We start from the raw sequence: 12121 nt of genomic DNA on the forward strand, positions 1-12121 counted from the left end.
ACAAAAAACTGCAAGGTACTGCTAGAAAACCAATGTTATTAGCCCTCGTGGTATCCTCAACAATCACCTTCTGGGTTTCTGTATCAATCAACACAGGTTCTGCTCTGTTCTTGAAAACACTCAGATCCTCCTTAGCCTTTTCCTACTCACAGACTGTAGTTTCCACACAGGAGATCTGTGCTACCTCTTGTGGTTCCCCCTCAGTTTTGATCAGTCTTTAGTCTATACAGGAAGTAGAAATAGTCCATCAAGGTTACCTTCCAGCCTATGTTGGCAATTGTGTTTTTCAGATTCTTAAATGCTACTACAATAGGGGATTTATTAACCAAGCCCTTTCCTTCCTTCGCACAAGTTTTTAAACTTGCTGCACCATCTACTGATTCAGGCTGCTGCTGATATCTGGACACAAGCCTTTCAATTTTCCCCATTTCCCTCTTCCAGTTCTCTTTGTGTATCATAAGGGCCACCTTTACGAGTATCTGTCCCACCTCCAAATATTACAATTATAGGTTAATCCCAACGATTTGAGAAATTAAGTCATCCAACATGCAGTAGGCAGGTCTTGTTGGTCCCATGCCACATCTGTTCCATATATACCTTCCTTGCACCATTTCTATGCAATAGAGCCCCACGCAGGGCCCACTACAGTAGCTGACATCCATTCAGACTTGCTCCCATGATCTCTTCATGTGCACACCACTCATCTGATGTTTCAAGGGCCATTGTATGCTATATTAAGGTCTGCTGCTCAGGCATGCACTATGTTGTTTCTGGATTCCACAGGGGAAGCTCAACAGCCACCTTCATGTCAGCCACATGATCCTGGGCACTCATGCAGTCATGAGTCACCCCAGACCTACAGAGGACCACAGAATCCCTAGAGACCTTGAAAGAATTGCCTCTTTGTCCACAGTCCCCAGATTGGAACACCATAAAAATAGGTCAATGCCGGAGCTCCATGACTACTTTTGATCCATAGCACAGCGAAGTCCCCCCTTATGTTTCACTTTAGAAAAATAGGAGCTTGAAGCATTCCACATTTTATGTTCACATTTTCAGCCACGGTGAAGAATTTGTGGTATATCTTCGTCCATGGTAAAGAAAAGCAAGGAAATGTAGAGCGTGATATTCATGAAAACTAATAATAGATTTTTATTTCATCACTTATGGCTCACTGCTTTCATGCATACGGAAAGGAAAACTGAAACATGTTAAAGCTTTACATATATTCCAGAAGTAAAGAGAGGCTTTACATCATCCAGATGATCTAAGATGCATTAGTATGGCACCTGACTCTAGATGTTTTCATGTAAGATTTCGGATAATAGTGCCAAAACTGGAACAAATGAATGTGAAAAGAGTTGAAGTTGTTTAAATAGCTGAAGTTGATTGTGATCAATAACACACACACATACTCACAGGCACCCCCCCACACACACACACATGCCTCTTCATCTCAGCCTACAGCTGCTATGCAATTTGTACTTTCTAATGTTTATATAGGGTCATTTTATTTTCACTAGTACCTGATACATAACTTCATGCCCACATGAAAATGAACTTGAAGGCATGCCATGGAGTGACATAACATGAACTCCTACAGTACACCTATTTGAGCCAAATCCCCAGCAACAGATATGCACGTTTTCTAAAATACCCAGAACGGGATTTGAAAATCTTTTTGATCTACCTTGGATGATAAAATGTATATTAGAATAATATTATGCTGTGAGATGCACTGAGGACAATAGTGTGCCAGATAGACAATAATGACAGGTATGAAACCTCTGCTTGAACATTGTGATGAGTGTTCTTCTGTTTTTACATCTACAGTTTAGGATATTTTACACTCTGTTGATGGAATGCTCTTTTAGCAGTATATCCTTTCTGCACTGGGTATATTGGTCTTTATAAGTTCTCTCCCTTTTCATATTTCCTTGCCTGCCCAATTGTTCTTGAATTCGGGGAGAAGGTTTTCATAAACCAATGTAGCATACCCAGTGTTCCATAGTGTCATATCGGAAATTGGATTGTTGCAATCTCAAATAAAGGTAATGGCATAGACAGTGCCTAATATGTGCTGGTGTTTGCCAATGCTTGGTACGGATGCCTGATTGATAACACCAGCAGATACTTATAACATTCCACCACAATATGGCACTATCTGTCTCTCTTTGAACAGAGCAGATGCGCTTAACAATTAAAGGGGAGAGAATGCGGCCTAGCGGCTAGGGCGGTCGACCTGGAGCCGGGGAACCGGGTTTGTGTCTCAGCAGGGGCGCTCAACATTCTATGATTCTGGGCAAATCACTTTGGGACATATGTAGGTATTCCAAATTTACCGATTCTAAAATACCGAATTCTACCGATTCTGTATTTCCGAATCGGTAAATGGTATGTAGGTTTTTGATTCGGTAAATTTTACCAAATCGGTAAAATTTGGTAAATACCGATTTGGTATTTACCGATTTGATAATTCCCATTCATTCCTATGGGCCTTGAGGCCCATAGGAATGAATGGGATGCCATTCACTATTACCGATTCGGTAATAGGGGGTGCATATTCAAAGGTGGCAGAGTGTCACATTGACACCCTGTTGCACCCCTGAATCGTGAATCGTGAATGTGTGCACATGTGGCACACATACATGCACTAAGGGCATGTATGTCTGCCACATGGCGCTATTGGAAAAGCACAAATTTGCTTTTTCAAAGGTTTTCGATATTTAGCACCAACTTTCAGTTGGCGGTAAATACCGAATCCTTAACTCAGAAATGCACTCACTTGAGTGCTCCCTACATTACGGATTCAGTAATTTACCAAATCGGTATTTTAAGGATTTGGTAATTTACCGATTCCTTGAAATACTGATTCCGTAAATTACTGAATCCTTAAAATTGGCCCCTACATCTCAAATGCCTAATACCGGTCTGTAACAGCCGAAATTCGGTAATTTCTGCCGTTACCGACCGGTATTGGGCTACCTACATCTGGCCCTAAACAAAAATGAATGTGTCCGTCTGTAACATAACTGGTGCTCATGTAAAGTGCTCGGATACCTTAGGGTCTAGTTAGTGCAAAAAAAAACACATTTAAAAAATAATTTTAGAGCATCCAGGCCAGCTTAGGGTTACCTTGAATTGTCCAAGCTGCCACATTTATAGTGGTGCGATATTTAGTGGGGTGCATTTATACGGGCATGTGGCAGTTTTGTCATCTTGCAGTGGCCTCCTGAGTAACACCTTGGGCCCTGGGTCCTCTTTATTTACAAATTAAGCCCTGAGCTTGTCAGATGGACTGTCATGGATGGTATACCATTCAATAAAGAACAGTGCCCTAATTCCACACCCTTGCTTGTAGCATGGACTCATAACTTCAATTGAGATCCTTCAATAGGAGAGCAAGGGTGGCAAGATTAATAGTGCAAAAACAGAAATTGGGTCCCCGCATCCCTCTGGTGATGTCATAATAGACAGCCATAGTTGGGGTGCAATGGGCTCCTTGTACCACTGGAGGAGTCACATTAGTGATAGCTATGCTTTGGGGGCCTAGAACATCTGGTACACCCCTTTACCGAAGGATATCATGCTGTAGTCAGAGTGGACTGCTCTCATTTGAGGAATTAGGGGAGTAAATAGGGGGCTATACCTGGCCCTTCTTGTCACATTTCCAATTCAAAACAAATATTCATGATTGGATGTTTAAAACAATCGTTTTGTATCTTAAGGATTCAGAGAATGGTCAGATGATTCTATTCCCAAGGCAGGATATCTATTGTATCTCATCCAAAAGTGCAGCAATTCATGAAATTGTCCATCTTTGTTCTGCTTGATAGACATAATGGTTTGCTGCAATGTGTACATACATCACTCTGAATCATGACATCTCTAGGAGTGTCAGTTAAACCTGCGTACTTTAACTTAGCGGCGGCAGATCAGTAACAACACGAGGATTCACTGATGAACAATTCATCAAGGATACCTTGTGAAACCACAGGACATGTTCTTTCATATCAAATAAAGGAATAAATAACTTGCTGTTCCTCCTCTACTTTATCAATAACAGCAGGGGGTTTAAAGCTGAAGCACCAGATCAAAGGATTTTTCATTCAATGTAGATGCTTTGTAGCTCTTAAGCAGCTCTAGCTTGGGTATCTCCTTGACCCCTCTCCTTCCCCCCACACACATATTCAGTGGTATAAGCCAAAGCTGAGCAGCTGGCCTGGAATACTGGAGGATCTATAGAGAGGAGGAGGGAGGGGTGGAGGGGGATAGAGGCAAATCGGTGCGCTTAACCTCCCCCTATAAAGGTGGGTGGGGTAAACTGCATCCCCATCAGCAACTGCTTCCTGTCACATGCCTGAGACTGGGCTTGATCATGCAGCACACCATGCACAAAAAGCACAGGCATTCACCAATCGCTTTTAATGTGTGCACATATGTGAACTGTAGTATCCTGCTCATTTTAATGCTCTGCCATTTTTGCCACCTGCTCAGCCAGTGTGAATGTGCTCTGTGCTGCATGGAATGTTGGAGTGATGATATGTATTGGAAAGTTGGGTGCCTGTAAAGTGTAGTTTGACAGTTGCGAATGGGCTGAGCAGGAGGCAAGCTGCTCCTGGTGGGGCTGCTTCACAGGAACATATCTACATGCAACTTACTTCAATAAAACTTCTTAACACCTTGCGTGCGGCGCCGATTTCCCCCCGGTGCTGGACATTCCATAACTGGGTGTGGTCGTGACGGAACCATTCCGTCATCCGCACAGCTCAAGCGTGAGGCATGATGGAATGGTTCCGTCACAAGCATCGAAGGGGTTAATCTACCTCCTACCTGCGTGCACCTTCATTACCACATTATTCTGGAGACGAGTTGGTGACTACCTACGTGCTACAACTGGATTTCTATGGCGTATGACAGTTCTTTTAGACAGAAGTGCACATTTTTACACAGCTTCTCGGGACAATATTGCGACGGCACATGGCAACATATGATAAGTTTCAATCCAACAGACTTCCTGTGACAGTCATTGCAATGATGTTCATGTGTTTCACAGGTGAATGTTGAGCTGATTTCTTGAACTATATGTCTAGTTATTGGAGTGATGTCCACATCCCCATGCTTAATTATTTATTACATTTTGTGTTCCTGTAAAGCCGCATTACTTGACATTGTAGGTAATGTATTTTTTGCACTTACCTTATACTTGCTAGGGTCAATATGTCTTCGAGAATTTCTCCTTATCTTGACTCAATGTACCTGCTGTACAGTTTCTATAGCAGTACTTGGCTGAGGGTTTTTTTCAACTTTACCTATTCCTCTCTTTAGCATCTAGTTTTAGATACTACTTTGTTTTAACGCCTCTTTCACACAGTACATTAGACTTATTGTTTTTATTTGCTTTCTTAGGGGTTTTCTGTTGTATAACCCCCAAACTGAGTATCTTCTCATGAGTGTCAGTGCCTTTTACATTACCTAACTTCCCTTATGTCAGGAGTGGGTCTGGGTTTCAGTCACATTTACATTAGCTTTTGCACTTATGTCAGGGGTAGGTCATGGGGTTCAGTCCCATTTACATTATTTAACCACCCTCATGTCAGGGGTAGGTCAAGGGTCTTCACGCAGTAGTGGTCCATTATTACCAATTCTCAGGGTGTGTCTTATTGGGTGTTAGTCCCTTCTCTGCCTGTGGTTACCCTTACTTGAGGTTTATCCCTAATGGGTGTCTTTCCCATCTTCTACATTATCTATACCCTGTTGGGGTACAGTATATTTAAGTCTACAGTTACACTTTCCTGTTATTTACTCGCAACGTTATGCTTATGTTTGATTACATTGTCAATTTGAAAATTGTGAAGGATGAGCAATACTTCCTGTATTTTCTTCTCATGTTCTCTGTTTTCTTGCTTGTTCAGTTCTCCTGTGATGTCCTATCCTCTTTACATCCTTGGATTCCGGACCACTCTTGGTTGTCTTTCTTTTTTGTATATGTCTTTTCCCACTGTAGGGTCTTTCTTTTTCTTCTATGTTTAGGAGGAGATCCTCCCACCTTTCCTTTGTGTGTCTGGGTGTATAGCTTGTTCAGTTTGTGTCATGCTATTTCTTCCTTCCATGCATGCCTGTCTGGCCAGTGGGTGTGTTTAGTAGGAGTCTTTGGTGCATCTATGTCTACCTTCTACCTTCTTGTTTCTTGCGCCTTATTACTGTTTTCTTCTCTTCTGTAATTCCTTGTTAGATAGGATGTGTCATTACTATTTTTGTGTATTTACCCTTTGCTTCCTCTTCGTTTTCATCCACCTATCTCTTCGCTCTTTCCTATTTGTTCTTTCGCTATTACATTTTGTTTGTTGCATTAGTGTTCCTTTTATCCCTTTTTCCGGGTTCCTATCATTATATCTTATTTAACAACAGGACTTATGCTTCTGTTCTATAAGAAAGGGGGATATGTAATATCCTGCTCGTGTTAATGTTCTGAGATTTTCACCACCTGCTCAGCCAGTGTGAATATGCTGTGTGCTGCATGGAATGTTAGAGTGATGATGCGTATTGGAATCTTGGTTGCCTGTGAGGTGTAGTCTGACAGTTGCGAATGGGCTGAGCAGCAGACAGGCTGCTCCTCGACGGGCTGCGTCACAGAAACATGTCTACATGCAACTTACTGCAATAAAACTTCTTAATCTACCTCGCACCTGCGTGGACCTTCATTACCACATGAACATGGCTTCATATTATTTGACCGCATGTGAGCCTCGCTCAGCCGACATTTTGAATGAGTATTATTTGCCCCAATTATTTCCAATAATTAACCATATGCATCAGATTACTAAATTGCTGTTTCTTTGAAATTGGTGAGCAATGCAAACAGGTTATTGCTTGCAAGGTTTAATGCCTCAGATTGTGTAACCCTACCACCATGATCTCCTGCAGGTAACTACCCAGATCTCCTCCAGTGCGTCAACGCTCCAATCCTCACTGACAAACAGTGCCGCGATGCATATCCTGGTGAAATCACCGATAACATGATCTGCGTTGGATACTTGGAGGGAGGCAAAGACTCTTGCCAGGTAACTCATGCATTTTCAACTCAATATTCATTTTTCTGACACTATTGCCAGGGGGGTTTTGACTCCCAACGTTGACACTCCTCCCGTTTCGTTGTATGTGTTTGAAAATCCAGGGGTGTTTGGGGGATTTGTGTGTGTTCCTGAAAAGGGGCAACCATAAAAGTCAGCCAGTACCCAAAATATTGTCCATTTGAAGGTTTACTTCCACTCTGAATGGACTTGCAACTTTAGAACTATTAAGGGGAGTAGTAAGTACATTTTTATTTTGGGATAGAAGAGGGACCACCTGATTATCATTGGGGGGGGGGGGTCCTTTTACTGGAGGTGGGTATGTTTTAAATAACACAGGCAGAATCAGTGAAGTTTCCAGAACGTTTCATAGGTCACCACAATTATAATCATAAAAGCACTACAGGTGTTTTACCTGCTCAAAATGGACAGGACTAAAGGTTTCAAGGATTTGTAAATTTCTGCAATGAGAGGGGCTGTGGGTAAATAAAGAGGGGTATATTTACTAGGGAATAGCGCCACCAGAATGTCACTTTTAGTGATGTTCTGATGGCACTGTGCCTTTCTCCATATTTACAAAGCGGCGCTAACCCACTTTGAGTGGCTCAACCGCCTCGTTCACACACATCACTTTGCGTGAAAGGAGCTTGCAACAGGTGTTGCTGAGGGCATTCCACCGCAAGACCCATTGGATTTTGACATTGCCTCACATTTACAAGGATGTGTAAACCTGAGGCAACGCTAAAAACTAACGCCATGCAATAGCAGGAGTTGAAATTGCACAACATGAGGAATACTTTTATTTCTCCTCGTTTTTGCTTTTTCATGTCTGATGCATTCTGTAACACACATAGAGAGAGCAAAACACCAATAATGGTTTTTATGTGCAGGAAAGGTCCCTTTTTGCCCATAAACAATCATTTTTTTTTTTATAACGATTTGCTACTTCTGTGTGCTGCAGAATGCAGCACACATAGAAGTAACAAATTGCCATTTATTTTTGACTGTTTACAGGCTGGAATGGACACCTTCCTGCACATAAACAATTATTCCCTGCATCGCAGGCGCCCTTGCACTATGGTGGAAGGATACCTGCGTTAGCACTAGGCAGCTAATATTAGTGCCAGAGCTTTTGGATCAGTGAAAGGAGAATAGAAGGCGTGTGGTACCACTAACATAAACCATTAAATAACAGTCACTTTTGGCCCTGCATACAGTAAGGACCTTCTTGCTGGAGCACAGGATCTCTTTAGCAAACTTGTTTAAAATAAATGAGTGAAGCTGCAAGCCAGCATGCTTTAAGCTTCCCATAAATATTTCATTTATCAGTTTCAAGAAAGGACAAATATATCAGTCTACACTATTGGGCAGTACTGTTATGAACTGAGCTCCAAAATTCTTCATTCAAATCTGGAAAGGGAAGATAGGATAGATATAGAACAGGATGCTTGGAGCTGCACATTCCATGATGGCGGATGGAGGAAACTGTAAAACACAAAGCGTTAATGGAGAACTGATGACTGGAAACCACTGTGGCCGCCATTTTTATATACTGCTCTGCATGTGTTAGTGTGCTGAGAAATGTATAGTCCTAATTCATATTGTGTGATTGAATTACATCCAGTAAGATTTTTTTACTCTGGCACATTTTGTAGATGTATTAAAGTTTTTGGGACCAATACTTCTATAAACCAACCACACATATTGTTTGGTCATTAAGGTTTGGATCTGAGATAAACCTTGCTACTACATTGTTGATTACTCCATGTGTAGTTCAGACTCGTATGATAGGTGGATGTTCAACATATGTTTGTTTTAAGCAACAACATATCCAGTACAGTGTAGTAATAACTGTTTCTCTCCATCAGGGTGACTCCGGTGGCCCAGTGGTCTGCAACGGCGAGCTCCAGGGTGTTGTCTCCTGGGGATACGGGTGCGCTCAGAGGAACTACCCTGGAGTCTACGCCAAGGTCTGCAACTACAACCAATGGATTGAAGAGACCATGGCTGCTAACTAAATTTAAGAGACTCTAAGATATCTCGCTTAGAATATCAATACTGTGAATGAAGCATAAGATTGAATTAAAACACATTAACACTTACTTTTGTGTCTGCTGTCTTCACTATTAACTTTGTGTATTTTGTTGTGCTTAGACCATGGGGGACTGGGATTTACACTTCTGAGCCAAAGTGTACTGAAAATTGACTAACTGCACAAATTCAGGGAAATTCTTGCAGTTGAGCAAAGTTCCTACTGGCTGCAGATTTCCTTGATCTCACATATCGATACAGGATTAAATATTTTTATTGAAAAAAAAATACATCTGCTCCACCTGTAGCCCAACCATGCAAATGAGTGTATGCACTGCAATACTTTGTAATCTAAAACTGGAACTGACCCTGACTATATCACTGAGGCAGTACTCCATCCCACATGTCAAGAACACACTGTGAGGGAAAAGGTAGACAGAGGTGGTACCTCATTATAGTTATTACATTTTACCATTAATAAATCAAGTGCAGTTAAACTTATAATTCCAGGTGTCTGCTGTAGCAAGACTTGCAAGTAACAAATGGAGGATGGGGCACTGTATAACTGATGTAATCTGTAAAAATCTGAATTTGGTCTCCTGATGAGAATCCAGTCTGCCTTTTTTGGGTTCTGGCAGGATTACTTCTCATTCGATTGGGTAAATCAGTTCAACAATCATGGGGCTTTTGAACTCCGCATTTTCAGCAGATCCTCCAGTTTAGAGAGTGTAGACCTTACAGAGTGGTACCACTGCAAGGCTTGTATCCTACACAAGTTACTTCTCATGAATACTCTGGATTCCAGAAGACATCAATGTGACAAAAAACTGCAAGGTACTGCTAGAAAACCAATGTTATTAGCCCTCGTGGTATCCTCAACAATCACCTTCTGGGTTTCTGTATCAATCAACACAGGTTCTGCTCTGTTCTTGAAAACACTCAGATCCTCCTTAGCCTTTTCCTACTCACAGACTGTAGTTTCCACACAGGAGATCTGTGCTACCTCTTGTGGTTCCCCCTCAGTTTTGATCAGTCTTTAGTCTATACAGGAAGTAGAAATAGTCCATCAAGGTTACCTTCCAGCCTATGTTGGCAATTGTGTTTTTCAGATTCTTAAATGCTACTACAATAGGGGATTTATTAACCAAGCCCTTTCCTTCCTTCGCACAAGTTTTTAAACTTGCTGCACCATCTACTGATTCAGGCTGCTGCTGATATCTGGACACAAGCCTTTCAATTTTCCCCATTTCCCTCTTCCAGTTCTCTTTGTGTATCATAAGGGCCACCTTTACGAGTATCTGTCCCACCTCCAAATATTACAATTATAGGTTAATCCCAACGATTTGAGAAATTAAGTCATCCAACATGCAGTAGGCAGGTCTTGTTGGTCCCATGCCACATCTGTTCCATATATACCTTCCTTGCACCATTTCTATGCAATAGAGCCCCACGCAGGGCCCACTACAGTAGCTGACATCCATTCAGACTTGCTCCCATGATCTCTTCATGTGCACACCACTCATCTGATGTTTCAAGGGCCATTGTATGCTATATTAAGGTCTGCTGCTCAGGCATGCACTATGTTGTTTCTGGATTCCACAGGGGAAGCTCAACAGCCACCTTCATGTCAGCCACATGATCCTGGGCACTCATGCAGTCATGAGTCACCCCAGACCTACAGAGGACCACAGAATCCCTAGAGACCTTGAAAGAATTGCCTCTTTGTCCACAGTCCCCAGATTGGAACACCATAAAAATAGGTCAATGCCGGAGCTCCATGACTACTTTTGATCCATAGCACAGCGAAGTCCCCCCTTATGTTTCACTTTAGAAAAATAGGAGCTTGAAGCCTTCTATATTTCATGTTCACATTTTCAGCCACGGTGAAGAATTTGTGGTATATCTTCGTCCATGGTAAAGAAAAGCAAGGAAATGTAGAGCGTGATATTCATGAAAACTAATAATAGATTTTTATTTCATCACTTATGGCTCACTGCTTTCATGCATACTGAAAGGAAAACTGAAACATGTTAAAGCTTTACATATATTCCAGAAGTAAAGAGAGGCTTTACATCATCCAGATGATCTAAGATGCATTAGTATGGCACCTGACTCTAGATGTTTTCATGTAAGATTTCGGATAATAGTGCCAAAACTGGAACAAATGAATGTGAAAAGAGTTGAAGTTGTTTAAATAGCTGAAGTTGATTGTGATCAATAACACACACACATACTCACAGGCACCCCCCCACACACACACACATGCCTCTTCATCTCAGCCTACAGCTGCTATGCAATTTGTACTTTCTAATGTTTATATAGGGTCATTTTATTTTCACTAGTACCTGATACATAACTTCATGCCCACATGAAAATGAACTTGAAGGCATGCCATGGAGTGACATAACATGAACTCCTACAGTACACCTATTTGAGCCAAATCCCCAGCAACAGATATGCACATTTTCTAAAATACCCAGAACGGGATTTGAAAATCTTTTTGATCTACCTTGGATGATAAAATGTATATTAGAATAATATTATGCTGTGAGATGCACTGAGGACAATAGTGTGCCAGATAGACAATAATGACAGGTATGAAACCTCTGCTTGAACATTGTGATGAGTGTTCTTCTGTTTTTACATCTACAGTTTAGGATATTTTACACTCTGTTGATGGAATGCTCTTTTAGCAGTATATCCTTTCTGCACTGGGTATATTGGTCTTTATAAGTTCTCTCCCTTTTCATATTTCCTTGCCTGCCCAATTGTTCTTGAATTCGGGGAGAAGGTTTTCATAAACCAATGTAGCATACCCAGTGTTCCATAGTGTCATATCGGAAATTGGATTGTTGCAATCTCAAATAAAGGTAATGGCATAGACAGTGCCTAATATGTGCTGGTGTTTGCCAATGCTTGGTACGGATGCCTGATTGATAACACCAGCAGATACTTATAACATTCCACCACAATATGGCACTATCTGTCTCTCTTTGAACAGAGCAGATGCGCTTAAC

General features: G+C 41.5%; 1 long non-coding RNA gene across 1 annotated transcript; it reads left to right on the forward strand.

The window, feature by feature from the left end:
* Window positions 1–6153: 6153 nt before the first annotated feature.
* LOC144767858 (uncharacterized) lies at window positions 6154–9175 on the forward strand. Its single transcript, XR_013598363.1, has 2 exons — window positions 6154–7064; window positions 8942–9175. It is a non-coding gene; the product is annotated as an uncharacterized LOC144767858 (long non-coding RNA).
* The last annotated feature ends 2946 nt before the right edge of the window (window positions 9176–12121 follow it).

This window comes from Lissotriton helveticus, chromosome 7 (genome assembly GCF_964261635.1).
Source record: "Lissotriton helveticus chromosome 7, aLisHel1.1, whole genome shotgun sequence".
Taxonomy (NCBI): Eukaryota; Metazoa; Chordata; class Amphibia; order Caudata; family Salamandridae; genus Lissotriton; species Lissotriton helveticus.